The 15,987-nt window shown below is 40.6% G+C and overlaps 1 long non-coding RNA gene across 1 annotated transcript in view; it reads left to right on the top strand.

Annotated features, from left to right (window-relative positions):
* LOC144312250 (uncharacterized) overlaps positions 1 to 14,570 on the top strand; it is a 46,024-nt gene extending 31,454 nt beyond the window's left edge. The window contains exon 5 of the long non-coding RNA XR_013377750.1: positions 13,013 to 14,570. This is a non-coding gene — a long non-coding RNA (uncharacterized LOC144312250). The remainder of the gene's footprint in view (positions 1 to 13,012) is intronic.
* The last annotated feature ends 1,417 nt before the right edge of the window (positions 14,571 to 15,987 follow it).

Below are 15,987 nucleotides of genomic sequence, written 5' to 3'. Positions count from 1 at the left end.
TTGCACCTATATTCTTCAGCGGATATTTCCTATGAATGACTACCACACACTCATTTACTTCCTAGATTTACATTGATATGAGGCTTTCCTGTCATCAGCTCTCCATGTTCCAATTTTATTGGTAATCTAGGGATGTCTTTTTATAGTATTTTTTCCCCATCAGTGGATCCAGCCTAGGCTTAGGTATTGCATTTAGTTGTCAAGTCTCTCTAGCCTCCTTTCATCTGGAGCTGATTCTGTCACCTTTCCTTGTCTTTTACAATACTGACATTTTTTGAAGAATATTGTTGGCCTCCCCCCCTTTTAAAAATGAATATAACATTTCTCATTTTGTGTTTATCTGATGTTTCCTTGTGAATAGATTGAGATTGTGCACTCTCTTACTGCCTAGGTGATATGTCTTCTCTGGACATTGCATCTGGAAGCACACAATGTCCATCTGTCTCTTTTTGGTGATACTAATTTAACACCTAGTTGCCTGATTTTTGCATTATATAATTTTTTTTCTCTCTCTCTCTCTCTCTCCCTCCCTCCTAATAGGATTATGCAAATGTCCTGCATCTCATTCAAAATTTCCTTCAAGATTTAAAATTCATTGACAATTCTTAGTTTGACTTTAACCATAACAGTTGCAAAATGATAATTTTCTAACTCCAGTACCACCTCTAGATTTACTATTTGGTCCTCTGCATTCTAGGTAAGCTAGAGACTTTGATCTTTATCTATCTATCATCTATCATTATTATTTATCATCTATTATAATCGTTATTATCTATGTATTTTTGGAATGGACAGATGAGTTATTATTTATTCAGTGGTTTAAAATTCATGATTGATGCTGGGACGCTGATGCCCAAATGTTCCAGATTTGGTCAGGAGTAGCTCACTCAAGCCAGCTTTGGTGTCCTTATAACATGCTTTCATCATTGCTTCATGTACCTTCTTGCTTCCTGGCAAGCAAGATATCCCGAGGTCTTATCCTGTCTCTGGAATCAGACATTTCTCTGAGAACCCTTAGATCTTCTTAGTGGAGAGCTGTATTAGAGACCAAGATCTACGTATGCTTGTTGCTACTGCCGGCATCTTTGCTTCTTGGCCCTTTTAGTGTATAGAACTAAGAAATATATATATTTATATATGCATATGTATACACATATACATGTTTATGATATGCAAATAGTTGTGCACATAAACATACATATTTTAGAAATCATAGTTCATACCAGTACCTCCAATTCCAGCATACTTCTAGAGGATTCTTTTTGGCTTTCTCTCTTATATTTGTATGGCCCTTCTTCCACAATGAGAATATGGCTCTCAATAATATCAACCCATTTACTCATTTTGAAAGCAGTTTTTTCAATCTTTTATATATAGCTCCACACACAGGAGAACATTATTTTTGAAAAGCTTGCTATGTAGACTAAAAGGAATAATGCAAAAACAAATTTCTAACCATTGAACAAAACTAAAAAATGGAAAAGCCTGATTATTTTTTTCTTTCAACATTCAGGACTTTTATTTATTTATTTTTTAAAAAAATTTTTATTTATTTATGATAGTCACAGAGAGAGAGAGAGGCAGAGACATAGGCAGAGGGAGAAGCAGGCTCCATGCACCGGGAGCCCCATGTGGGATTCGATCCTGGGTCTCCAGGATCGCGCCCTGGGCCAAAGGCAGGCGCTAAACCGCTGCGCCACCCAGGGATCCCCATTCAGGACTTTTAAATCTGTAGTACCAGTTCTCATATAATTTCTTAAATTGGAGATGGGTTGAGCAAGACAAATGCTCTGAATTAGAGAGAAAGGCAGAGTAGCCTGCTGCCCTGTACTACACAGGGTGGGATGGAGTGTAAGTTTCCCATCCCATGTGACTCATTATTCTCCAGTATGTTTTCTTTTATGATGTGGGACAGGAAGAGGACAAAAGGAGACTGAGGCAAGAAGTAAGCCAGCAACCATGGTGAGAGATGATACTTGGAAGTACCAGTTACAAGAATGAAGCTCACTGCTTCTGGTCTCAGTTTTATTTTTTTATTTTATTATTTTTTAAAGATTTTATTTATTCATTCATTCATGAGAGACAGAGAGAGAGAGAGAGGCAGAGACACAGGCAGGGGGAGAAGCAGGCTCCATGGAGGGAGCCTGACGTGGGACTCGATTCTGGATCTCCAGAATCACACCCTGGGCTGAAGGCAGCACTAAACTGCTGAACCACCCAGGCTGCCCCTGGTCTCAGTTTTAGAACCGTACTCAGACAGGCCTGCATCTCAGTCTAGCTGCCTTTTTGGGATTGGGTCATAGAACAATTTCTTGAAAAGAAGAGACTGTATCATTTTTTTTTTTTGAGACTGTATCATTATTGAAAATGACTTCCTCTTTGCATTTTTAAAATGAGAATAGACTACTTTCAGTTTAGAATACTGTGGGAACAACCTCGCTGAAGCCTGATAGCTGATTGAAAGTGTCCCCAGTACCCTTTCAGCTTCTAAGATTCTGCTGTCCTGTGAATAAAGAGTGAAACATTCCAATTACTGAGTTGGTTTTGCAATTGTCTAATTAAAATGCAGACATTCCTGGAGTGATATTCCCTTCCCAGGGAATTCTCCTCTAGACTCTCATCTGTAACTACTCCAGTCTTTGGACCTTTCTGTTCTTAAAACCCCTCTGGTTCTCTAGCTACTCTCCATGTTGCAAGGAGACATCAGTCACTGCAATTCTGATTTGACCAGTTCCAAACTCAGTATCACGTAGGTCCTAGAAATGTTCTCTTCTTTGGATGGGCACTTCCTTTCTGTGCACACAACTCCTTTCCCCTTACTTCCCTAATTTAACTCTTTCCTGTTTTTCCAATGTCTCTTCTTCCTTTCACTCTTCAGGTACCGATTCACTTCTAAACCAGGACTGATGGATAGCATTCCCCAGTATGGCATCCCTTCATTCTTAAAATTTAGAGACTTGACTCGATACTGAAGATCCAAAGAAAGTTTTGCTTTGGATCCTTCAGGACAGGGCTCCATCTGCCTTCAAGAGAAACAAAATACTCAGTGAGTTTGAGATAATGAAAGAGAGCTAAAGATAACCTTCCTGGCTCTACCAAGTGTCTTGTAGGGACAGTTTCATTCATTCATTCATTCATTCATTCACTCATTATATGAGTGCCAGGCAGGAGATGGACAATGGGTAGTAAATAAGTAAGTACAAAAGTAAATGAATTAAAAACAAGATAATGAAAGTCTGTGGTAAATCTTAGGAAATAAACAGGATGATGATATAAAGTGTAACTGGGGTAGAGGTTTCATTTCTTAGTCTTTACAAAAGGGAAAAAACTTCATAAAGATGGAGATTAGAGATCAGATAGGGGTCCTCCTGACATCTGATCCTGCTCCATCTATTCAGTTACTCTCCATCAGTGCCTTTGATGCACACTTTTAATCAGACATGTCTCATTTTCCTAAGAAGGTCCCCCTTCACCTCTGTCCCTGTGCCATTATGCTTTTTGGATCTCCCGTCTTTTCTTCTGATCCATGCTGTTATCCTAGATCTTACTCCTCTCTTCGTTCACTCATTCAAAAGCTCCATGACTGCTCTATTTTTTTTCTCCCTTCTCTTAGTTTTGTAGCACTTGACAGTGTATCGCACAATTTTAATTACACATTGTTTTAACGTATTTGATATTCTCACCTACCCTAGTTTTGTGTCTCTGATCTGTCAGGTCTTGAAGTCAGGGATGATGCCTCATATTTGCTTTGTGCTCAGCAATCACTGGGTGTACAAAAAGTGTTCATACAAGTCTTATACTTAGCCAGTACTGATTGGTTGAAGAGAATATTGGGCTGTGCATGCTAGTGTGAGAGCTATTTTATGGCCAGGAGGGCCTTGTTGTACACGTCAAATGGTGCTACGTAGGTGGTTGCCCTTCTTCCTACACATAAGGCTGGCTGGCACTGCGCTGACCTACCCGGCTGCAAAAAAGCTCTCTTCCAGAGTGCAGTACCTGCCAATGACTTCTTCACTCACTTCCTGGCAGGATGTAGACCAAAACCCCAGACAAACCACAATTTGTTTTATTTAATTATATCACTAGTCTTCACTCTTCCCCTCCCTCCTGCAAAGACAATCCAAATCTCTAGAGCATAATTGGATTCCACAAAAACGCAGTTATTGCTCCTTGGGCAGTTGGAAGAGAAGGAGAATACCATTTACTATTTTGTTTTACTGTGATAAGAAGTAGCAGTCTCTGAAATAGGAGCCTACACAGGCAAAGTTAGATTTTCCCATTGGTCATAAGATCTGGGTGATACGGATAGAGATATTGTTGACTGACGCAGACATCAGTTATTTGAAAGCATTTTAAGTGGCATGGGTTGATAAACCATTTGTCAAATCTAGGTACATTCTTTACTCAGTGGAAGTATGATTTGCATTATAAAGATAAGTTAGAAAGCAATACATATACAAAGATCATATCAGCTTTTCCTTATTGTTTACTCATTCAAATGGTTTCTCCAGTTTTTGGTTCCTTTCCTCAATTCTCTAGCACTTGAAATCTATGCTGTTTCATATAAATTCTTCAGTTTGATATTTATAGTCTTTATTTGATATTGCTTCATCGAATCCATTTATTTGTGGGATTTTATATACCTTCATACTTTGTCTAAAGGAGACTATTTTAGTTCTGTATGTTGAATCCAGCCATGGTGGACAATAAAAGTAGAGCTCGTCAAAGGGGAACTCATGTTCTGTGCAAGTGAGTTCCTGCTCAGTGAAGCTTTCTGAGAATAGATATTTGTAGTCACTGCCCTTATATATTGATTCTGTACTTACTATCGGAAAATTGACTCTTCATCTCATTTCACGGCAAACAAAACAAGGCAAGTTGAAGGGATTAAATGCTAGAGCACGAGAGGGGAAAGTTGCAGATTTCCTGTGGTTACTATTGAAAACATTCTGAACTAGTGCCTGACGTATTAGCGGCTTGTTTGTTTCCTTCTTAAAAAGAGCTTGGATGTGAATGGACCCAATAGTGGAAAGAGGCTCCTGCAAAACCAGCGTTTCCAGCATGGAATTTGTGAGTGGGTGGGAAATGCTTACTTGCTATTTACCTGCCTTGCACTGCCTTTGACACACATGATGAGCCAGCGTCGTTTGACTGTCACCTCCTTAGGAGGCAGGATTCTTCAGCCCACACTCTGCTCGGCCCTGATTTCTTCTCTGTGCATGCTTTGTGTCTGTATTTTTTGCCCAGACTGTGCATTTTGAGGGAAGCACCAACCCAAGACAGGCTCCTCAGCTTTGTCATTGTAGGGAGACCGACAGAGCCTCCCACACAGCGACACCCTCAAAGGGAGGCAGGGATGCCAATTCCTTTGAAGAAGCATTTCTTAAACAAAAGGGATTCCCCTATGTGCTGGAGTGCCTGACAGTTCTTTCTTTCCCATCACATTGGGCAGAACTCACAGATGGGTGGCTGTCTATTTGTACTTATTAGGACATACGTTGCTAAATAAATAAATAAATAAATAAATAAATGTTTTAAACCTCTAGGCTCTGGCTTCAACTCATTAAAAGTTTAAGTTGTTGCGAAGATGCAATTACAGATTTATAAACAAGCTAAATGTATTTTAGAAATAAAATAGATGGGGACCCAATATAACAGCTCTGGCTAGTACACGAGCCAATATTAGTGAATTCAGATATGCCACAAGTCAAAGTGTATTCTCTGAAACATGATAGAGCCGATAGTCAAAGCAAGAAATTCCAGTTAGGACGCGGTGATGTTTGCCTTCTACATATGAAGTATCTTCTGTAACTCTCAGCAAATGTGTGTGGCTGGAGAACCCCATCACTGACGTCTTCTGCTAAGAATGGACTTGAACTACCAGATTAGTATCAAAATACACTCATTCTCTGCAGGCCTCCTGGGAAGGGAATAGCCCATGGCCAGCCCAGCACCCCAGGCATCCGTGTTCTAGATGAGACTAATCTGGTCCTTCAGCAGTCCTATAATCTGACCTATAACCCCAGGTCCAGGTGTGAACGAAGTTAGTTGTTGAGGGAGTGTGCTGCCAAGGGGAAGTTGGGGTTCTCTGGGTGTTCCTCAGTGTGTCAGCCCACATTCTGCTGGCTCCCCTCTCCCGACAGAAGCTTCATTGAACACACCAGGACAATGGGAGGCCCAACCCTTGCCCACAACAGCCCCCACCTGCCACGCAAGGTGCTCCATGAGAGTCCCTCAGGGCCTGGGTGGAAGTTGGCGCTGCCCTGGCAGGCCCAGACACTAGCTTGGGAGAAGGTGTACTCACTCCGGGGGCTTTCCATTAGTTGTCTAAACTGGTTCAGCTCTCCAACTCTATCCTACTTCCCTGTTTGTTCTTTTCCTCCCTTTGGGGCACATATTCTTCTCCTTGATGGCCAACTCACCTGCAAATTCAAAATGTCCTTGCTTACAAAGCTCCCTTCACAATAGCTTTAGATTCCCAAGCAGCCTAACAAATTAGCAGGGTTTTTTTCCATTCTCAGAAAATCCCTTGGGAAACATTTCTCTATTTACTACTATATCCCTTGATTTTTTTTTTTTTCCTTCTTCTTCCTGGTGGACTCTTCTGGTCTGTGGATGCTCTTTACACGTGATGGCAGATATTCAATGGGTATGTCATCCAGGTTGTGCAGGACACCTTTACTTCCTTTTCCACACCCACCCCAAGGGCCCAAGGAATTGGACCTGTCTTCCTTGCTCTGGTGGAAGATGAGAGGAAATCAATGTTTTCCTCCTATGATTCTGTTTCTCTATCTTCATTTGGGGCCTGGTTGCTGATTTAGGTCCACAGAAAGGATAATTTGTGGAATTGTTTTTGGTAGACCAGAGGAAAGGAGATGGAGCCAAGACTCAGCCTGTGTTTACGTGACAATCCACCGGCTGAGTGAGGCGGCAACATGCCCAAGGGTGGTGAGGAAGCTGCAATTCCTTCTATGGCGATAAGAACTAGAACTCGTGGTGAATTCCCCTGGGTCAAAGTAAAGGCAGAAAGATGGGGAGAATGGTGAAAAGTAAGATGGCGCCTTTGTCTAAATATAGTATGGCACAGCGGCAGTGATACTACCATTAAAACAGACTTTGGTGTTCTGATCAGGGCAAGCTATTTATGTATTTCTGTTTGTGCTGAACACTTAAACATGTGGGAGCCTGGATCAGTCTGCCTATCTCTGAATTTTTACACCGCTCTCACCAGAGAACCCAGGTGCTCAGACTGCACCCAGTTGGATGACTTGCCCCCTCCCAAAAACCTGGCAGGGGCCCAGGCTAAACATGACAGTAAAGTTTGAGCAAGTGAGACTCCACCCCTGCCCAGGTCCTGCCTTTAAACCTCCTTCCCCTCCCAGCTGGAAGCAGCTAGGCCCCTCATGGGATCAGGTGAACAATCAGGTCAACTTCTGATAATGAGGTCTTGGGCTTCAATCAGAAAAGAAGGAAATTGAGATTAGCACTTAAACACTATCCATAGCCCTGTCTGGTGGCCTCTACACGTTCATTGACTGCTCACTGACACTGGGAGGAAAGCTCTAGGCAGGGATGACATGACTACCTGGCACAGCGCTGTGGGGAAACACAGAGGAGGGTGTGTTCCTTTTATCACACTGTCCAAAGGATGGCAGGGATGAGGAATAGCTGGCCACCTGGCATGACTGGCACTAACCCTGTTTGGAGAGTTCCCACCAGGGTACAATCTGGCAGCATTTCCTCAGCTTCATGACTTTTGTCATCCTAGTGTGCAAGCTGCCCTGTGGTTTACTTACTAGTTTCTAAAAACATCTATCTACTTTGGAAACATATTCTCCTTTAGCCTTGTCCTAAGCAATGATATCATGAAATCACTGGTTTGATATTTTTTAATATACTTTTGAGTAAATATGTAACTGCCAAAATTAAAAATAAAATAAAGTGTATAAAAATAAAATCAAAAGTACTAGTTCATGAGGCTCCTAAAATTATTAGGAGTACCATGTTTTAGGAAAACAAGGGAGATATGTTGGCTTCAGAGGACAGGATATACTCAATCAAGAACGTTGTCCTGTGTCAATGTGAGAAGGTTGAAAGTGAGTTGATTCCACATTCTTCTTAAAAAAAAAAAGATCTATTTATTTGAGAGGGAGTGGTGTGGGCAAGGGCAAAGGGAGAAGGAAAGAGAGAATCTCAAGCAGGCTCCCCACGCAAAGAGCCTGAAGCAGGGCTCAATCTCATGACTCCAAGATCATGATCTGAGCTGAAATCTAGAGTTGGACGCTTCATCAACTGCAACACCCAGGCACCCCAATTCCATCTTATTCATGAGATTCAAGATTCCATTCTTCTGAGATTCAAGATTCCATTCTTGAATTCATGAAATTCAAGATTCCATTCTTCTGGTAAAGAAGGAGGAAGAGGAGGTGGAGGAGGAAGTAGACGTGGAGGAGGTAGAGGTGGAAGTGAAGAGAGAAAGAAAAGAAGAAGTACATGTTTGGCTATCAGGTGTCTAGGTAATTGTAAAACATGGATTTCAGATGGTGGGGCTAAGATAAAACAATTTCATAATCGTACAGACCAATACTTTTGCTTGTAGCACTAACCCTGACCAACCATACCTCAAGTCTGCAGCAGTGTATAGGCCGGCTAAGCTAGGTGATCCTGAAGTGACCCAAGACTTCAACGTCCTGGTGGCTCAACACACATTAGTTTACTTCTCCCTCACACAAAGCCTGCTGTAGGTTATGTGGGTTCTCTGAGGCATCTTCCTTCCAAGGATGAGTCAGAGATCCAATCTTATGGCTTTGCTACCTCAGCACGTGTTTGCCAGAGTTACCATAGCAGAGGAACAGCACCTGGAGATTCACATAGGGATGGTTCACTGCCCAAGCCCCAAAATGACCTGTGTGGATCACATGGCCCTGCTTAGCAACAAGAGGGCCTGGGACGTATTTTTTCCTCTGGGAGTCCAGGAAAACGAGAACAGGACATGGATGAGCACTGACAATCTCTACCACAAGCAAGAAGAATACAACTTTTCGAACGTGACCATCTGTTGTACCGCTCACAGTTATGTATTTCTTCATACATAACACCAGCATAAGGCTGGCCACGTTGTGCCTTTGCCACAAGGTTAGGAGAGATATTACATAGCGAGTGCCCAGGGTTGTTTTGCCTTTATCTAGTTAATCTGGACCAAAAAAAAAAAAAAAAAAGTGAGGTGTGATAGAGATAGCAAGATTGCTTTAGGGAGTTGGATGCTGAGCTAGGACTTAATTCCAAACCCCAGGGTGAGGCTGCTATTGTTAGACATAGTGCATCCCCCTGTGTGGACCTGTGCCCCAGCAAATGATAATTCTCCTTTCTTCCCCTTCTTGGCAAGACTGAAGGAGCCAGTGTTAGATTTTAAGTTCTCTTTACAATGCTACAACAGCAACAACAACTTTTTAAAACATTGTGGTAGAAAATACCTAACAGAGGGATCCCTGGGTGGCTCAGTGGTTTAGTGCCTGCCTTTGGCCCAGAGCATGATCCTGGAGTCCCAGGATCGAGTCCCACGTCAGGCTCCCTGTGTGGTGCTTGCTTCTCCCTCTGCCTGTGTCTCTGCCTCTCTCTCTGTGTCTCTCATGAATAAATAAATAAAATCTTAAAAAAAAAGAAAATACGTAACATTAAATTCACCATCTTATCTGTTTTCAAGTGTACAGTTCAATAGCATTAAGTGTATTCATATTGCTGTGCAACAGATCTCCAGAACTTTTTCTGTACACAAAACTGAAGCTTGATACCCATCCCTCCCTTGCCCCGGCCCCTGGAAATCACCATTCCACTTTCCATTTCTATAAATTTGATGGCTTTAGAAACCTCATGTAAAAGGAACAACAACAACAATTTTTAGTTAAAAACCATGATTAGAAAACAACAAATCCCCATGGATAAGGAATGTGCCCCTCTTTCACTACAAATAGAATTTTTGAAATCAAGAAAGGGAATGACAGGATCTGTGACACTGGTAGACTTGATGGATCTAATGTCTCCTCTGGTGGCTGTAAAGCAATTAACAAAACACAACTGTGGAAGTTGAGATCCTTATATTTCCTCATAAAATTCACTTCTTGTGCTTAATCTGTTACTCTCACTAGTGAAGTTTGAGAGTCATCAATATGACAGTACAGCAATATTGCCTCATCAGTCATGATTTACTTAATGTTTTCTGAATTTAGTAATATTTGATTAAAATTTAATGTGAACATATCATATCATGCCATATATATTATTGCATCCATTAATCAGGTAACTATAGTAATGAAATGCCGGAAGGTTGGATGAAAAAGGAGCTCAAGTCTTGATATATGTTTGACATAATCCTGTGAGTGATTAACCAAAAAAGAAAAAAGTCAGTCATACAAAACTTCATTAATATATATTACTTTTACAATCGTCTATGTATCATCAGATATTTTTAACCTTTGTTAAGCTGGATTTTTAATTTACTTAAAGACACTGAATATTAATAACCATGAAAGATATACATTGTTCCATTGAATCATAAGTTGACAGAATGATTCATTGTTTATTCTAATTTTTTTGTATAATGATGTGTTAAAACATTATTTAAGCTATTCAATCAGTTTATCATGGGGGAAACAGCACATATTCAGCATATGGCTGTGCAAAATACTAATTTAAATATCATATATTTCTATCATCTTCAACTTCCATATCATTGACCGTAGCAGGTGATCAGTATGATGATGCATAATTTATGTCTGCCACAGACTAGTTTTTGTGTACAAAAATTATCTTTTTCCTATTGAGACATTGAAATTAGTCATAACTTGTTTCCTTTAATACTGTCATTTTAATAAACTAATAAATGACCAGTTGCTATGTAAATATCTGTCTGCCCTGCTCATCAAAGTAGTTAAGGGGTGGAGGGTTTGGAGAAAATGGAGAAATAATGAATAGAATGGAAAATTGATTGCAAAATAGTTTTATTTTGACTCAGTGGAGGAATGTTGATAATTTAAATACAGTTTTCCTCTTAGTTGTTCTCTTTTAAAAATTCTGTCAGATGGCACTTTGTTCACTCATTCATTCATCACATTTTTTGTTGACCACTTCTCTTGACAGGCATTGTTCCAGGCTCTGGGATACAACATGAAGAGATAGAGTCTGGTCCCTGGTTCCCAGTAGCTCACAATCTAGTGATGGGCAGGGACGAGCTCCAAAATGGAGTCTGCACAAAGTGCAGTGGGACACAGAAGGGTGTTGGAGGGAGCCTGGAGCTGTCTGGAAAGGCTTGTCAGGGGCTGCATCTACCTTGTGTGAAGACATGAGATGTAAATTAAGAGTTTCTCAGACACACATATGGGGGTGCACCTGCGGGTGAAGTGCGAGGATGGGCAGATTCTAGGAAGAACGAGCAACATGTGCAAAGACTCAGAGGCATGAGAAAGCATTTTTGGGATGAAGCAAAATTCACAAACCTGCCTCCATCTAGTTAACGTATACTGTGGTGTGATAGAGATGTCAAGATTGCCTCAGGGTGCTTCATGTGGAGCTTTGACTCCTTTCCAAGCCCTAAAGAATTGTAGCTCAGAAAATACTACCGAGAAAATTAACTTTAATTTTCCCTTTAAGTGTTCAAACAGAGTAATTATAGATGGAATCAGGGAACCTAGGACTATGATATACTTTGTAGCTAACTTCTATGCTAGTAGGGAATCCATCCTAAGAAAGGAGATGTTACGAAGGGATTTAAAGAAAAAGGACAACTGGACTCTAGGGGTGTTGGAACAGGAATCATTTCTAGGATAAGATTGATTCCAAATAAAGAGATAATAGAGTTAGGAAAGAAGGAAAGTGATATCCGGAAGGAAAGATCAAACCTGCCTGTCCTATGTATCCGAAATGTTTGACCCTGTCCTTGGGAGTGGGAAGTGGCTCCCAGTTGGAGATGAATGCTTTTCATGGTTGGATGAGTCTGGTCCATGGTGAGGTCAAACATCATTTTCAGTGACTTGTTGCAACATTCATGATTAATGTTGATTTATTACTCGATCATTGTGTTATGTAAATAGGCAGCAGTTTTTTTGTGTGTCTTGGTGTGATGCTGGTTTAATTGAGTTTGGGAATGGGGGGAGGAGGTGGGAGGTTCCAGGGTTAATACTGTTAGCTTCTTCCTCAGTAGCAAACTCTTCTCATGATGGATGAAACAGCTAAACTGTTAATGGAATTCCATATGGAAAAGAGGGGTTTTATTATGGCAATCTTATGACAGTAACAGAGAAAGATCTATAAACTAAAGAAAGTTACTTATAAATGTTACCATGAATCAAAAACTGCAACAAAGCATATACTAATTTGCTGACTCTTTAGGCAGACTAAAATTTTATTATTTTATTCAATAATGAGCTTATTTAAACACAGACAGACATGGATACATGGACACACGCACAGGTGCAGAGACGATTCAAATGAGAAGCAAACGTATATTTTCCAATATGATTGAAGTTTATGACAAATGAAAATGGAAAACCCCATTTTTGTTATAAGATTTCTATGATGAAAATGGAATTGTTTTATAATCAGAAAAAATTAATTAAATCCACATTGAACCAATGCTTTAAGTATCTAGTTCATTATCTGGAAGCTTCTATTGGGGATTTGAAACTTGAAGTGGAAACAACTTTCATATCCCTGAAGGAAACACTTCTAGGATTTACTTGGTACCAAGAACTATCAGAAAAAGAATCTCTACCCTAAGGTTTGGAGATTCTGAATCGATACCTGGGTTTCTGATGAACCAAGGAATCTTTCCTATCAATCTGCTTAGGCCCTGTGGAGCTGCTGATCCAGAGTGTGGGAGGTGAGTAGGACAAAGCCTCTTCAATTGTGATCAGATAGCTGTTCAGAGAAAGGTCTTCCCAGAGTTTGCTGTATAGAAAGTGCAACCCACACATCATCATTATTCATTCTTCCAGCTTAAGAGGCTTGTTTTTCACAGATGTGCCCTTCCTGTTTGGCATTTGTAACTGTGGACTGTTGTTCAGTTGAGGAAAATGCGTCATCTAAATATGAACTGAGATTTCGAGCTGATTCATGAACACCTTTTGTTGAGTGAGACATAAAAAGGAGTATCGTTGCCCAGAGTGAGGTATGCAGCCCGGCAAAATTTTACTACGGTATGCCACACCAGGCATAGGGAGGAGAGGGCACCACTGGTGCAGTCAGGGGAGCCCCTCTCTCAGAAAAAAGGAAAATATGAGCGATAAGAAATTTCCTGGAGAAAATAAATAGACAATCTGCTTTAGCTTCCATTTTGCTTGTGTACACACTCTATATTTCTCTGGAAGCTTTTCCCACAGAGATAGTGACATTATTTTTTAAGCCAACTCCCCGATTCATTTCTTTGAAGCAAATTAGCCTTCCTCCTACGCTTTGATTTAGACATTTGTTTTAGGGAATGTTGTATCTACTGAGGCAGTAGAGGGAGGGGAGTTACTGACTCAGTCAAAATGACAGGAAGGGATCTTGTAATTACAGGGGATATATTCATTCATTTAACATTTATTGAGCGCCTATTGTTAGCTAGGTGGTGTGTGCAATAAATGTTTGTGGAATTGATTTCTTGCCACTTCCACGACACTTCAAACTTCCTGTGTCAGATGGTGAAATATGACCCACGCAAATTTGGTCTGGGGATTCAGAGTTCAGAACCCTGAGCCCATTAGAAATCACGGAGATGGTAACAACACCTCAAGGAATATATTTTTATCAGGCTGAACATTTGCTCAAAGTTGGTCAGCTAGCTATTATCAGAGAAAATGAGATCATTCTAATAAAGGACACATATAGTTTCTCTCATGTCTTTTACTGTTTCCACAGTGAATCATCATCATCTAAGTTCACATTTGCATTTCACCAACCGGGAGGAAACAAACACTGCCACCTTATTTCTAACCAGTGTTTTATAGAAATAGTCTAATTTGGTCAAAGTTCTGAGTCTGACTCCTAGCTGTTTCTCAACTCTGTGACCTTGGATAAGTCACTCCTTCCAATATCGGTTTCCTTAACTAAAAAAAGAATAGAGATTAATAAACATGGAATGAGATGATGTTTATAAAAATTGCTTTATTTTTTATTTTACAAGATTTTATTTATTTATTCATGAGCGACACACACACACACACACACACACACACACACACACAGAGGCAGAGAGAGAAGCAGGCTCCATTCAGGGAGCCTGACGTGGGACTTGATCCCAGGTCTCCAGGATCACACCCTGGGCTGCAGGCGGTGCTACCCCACTGCACCACCCGGGCTGCCCTAAAAAACACTTTAAACCTGTGAAGCCCTATCCAAATACTCCAAATACACAGTACAGTGAATTTAAAAAGCTTAGCTTAAAATTAATTAAGTCAAAGACAGGGAAAAACTTTTGGTTAGGTAAAATTTATTCTGTTGTATTGAACTCCTTAATCCTTTTCCACTTAATTAGAATCTCCTGGATGCCAAATTCTGAAATGAAATTGATGACTGGAATCCCACCTCAAAATGTGGTTATCCCTGTTCAAATGCAAGCATATATGAGCTGGCTATTAGTCATTTACATCTTAGTATAACTGAGAAGAGATTAAGAAGTTTATTTTAGGGGGTGTCTAGGTGACTCAGTTAGTTTGGTGGGTGGCTCTTGATATTAGGCTCAGGTCCTTAGATCTTAGATCTCAGGGTCCTGGGATTCAACTCTGAGTTGCACAACTTGTGCTCAGTGGGGAGTCTGCTTGAGGATTTTCTCTCTCCTTCTCCCTCTGCCCCTCCCTCTGCTCAAGCTCTCTCTCAAGTAAATGGATAAATCTTTTTTTTTTTTAATAAGTTTAAGAAGGGAGATAGGCTGAACACCCCTAATGGGAGGCTGAAGGGTTGGAAAAGATGTGCATGTTCCCTTAAACTGTAATTCTGAAATCTTCAAGCCACAGGATTTTTTTGTAACTCATTTAGCAACAAAACCTGCCCTGAATGGATATGAGACTGTTTAGATTCTTAATTTTTCCCACTTAGTATAATTGGTTGTTCATATGCTTTGCTGCAGAATATAAATGGGTTTGACTATAGGGTGGTTTTCCCAGGCCCTGCTGAGTGTACAGCTTATGCACAAAATATAAAAAAGTTTCAATCCCCAAAACACAGGGCCTCAATGATTTCATTGAACCTATACAAATATTTTGTACTGCCCAGATTACTTCCATGTTATTGCCCAACCCAACTGAGTCCTTTTAAATGCTTGCCTGTTAGCAAGAGAAATAAGCCAAACTGTATGTAAAATTAATGAACCCATGGAGTTATAAACAACATAGGATTAGCTTCCAAAGTGCCTCATTTTACCTACTTGCATCTATTCTTTTTTTTTGAGGGGTGAGGAGGGAGGGGGGGAAAACAGAGGGAGGAGGGGAGAAAGAATATCAATTAGACTCCACATTATTCAGGGAGCCTGACGTAGGGCTGGATCTCAAGACCCTAAGATCATCACCTGAGTTGAAATCAAGACCCAGATGCTTAACTGACTCAGCCATCCCAGGTGCCCCATCATCTGTTTACTTCTATTGGCCTTTTAATTGCAAATCCTTGGTCTTTTGGCTTCTCTGTTATCTATGTGTTTCAATATACAGGTTGGGTGTTTTGTTTTGTTTTTTTGTTGTTTGTTTTTAATTTCTAAACTTCAGATTTATCTCTGGATTCTGTTTTCCCCATGTCATTCGTCTGCCTGGATTGACAGCTTCGTGATGACAGTATCACTGGAGACATCATGGGGCCCTAATTCTGATGTAGTGAACTAGGAAGTGACCTTCACTGGGAGCTGCCTGGCCCTCCAGCTAGTCCCCAAACACCACTAATCAGTGCAAAGGGCACCAGAGTAAGTGTTTAGTGCCTTAGGGCCTTGCCTCTCAAAGTGTGGTCCCTGGACCAGTACATGCTTCA

Source organism: Canis aureus, chromosome 4 (genome assembly GCF_053574225.1).
Source record: "Canis aureus isolate CA01 chromosome 4, VMU_Caureus_v.1.0, whole genome shotgun sequence".
NCBI classification, from domain to species: Eukaryota; Metazoa; Chordata; class Mammalia; order Carnivora; family Canidae; genus Canis; species Canis aureus.
Note: the sequence above shows the minus strand (reverse complement) of the source record. Positions and strands in the feature narration are given on the sequence as shown.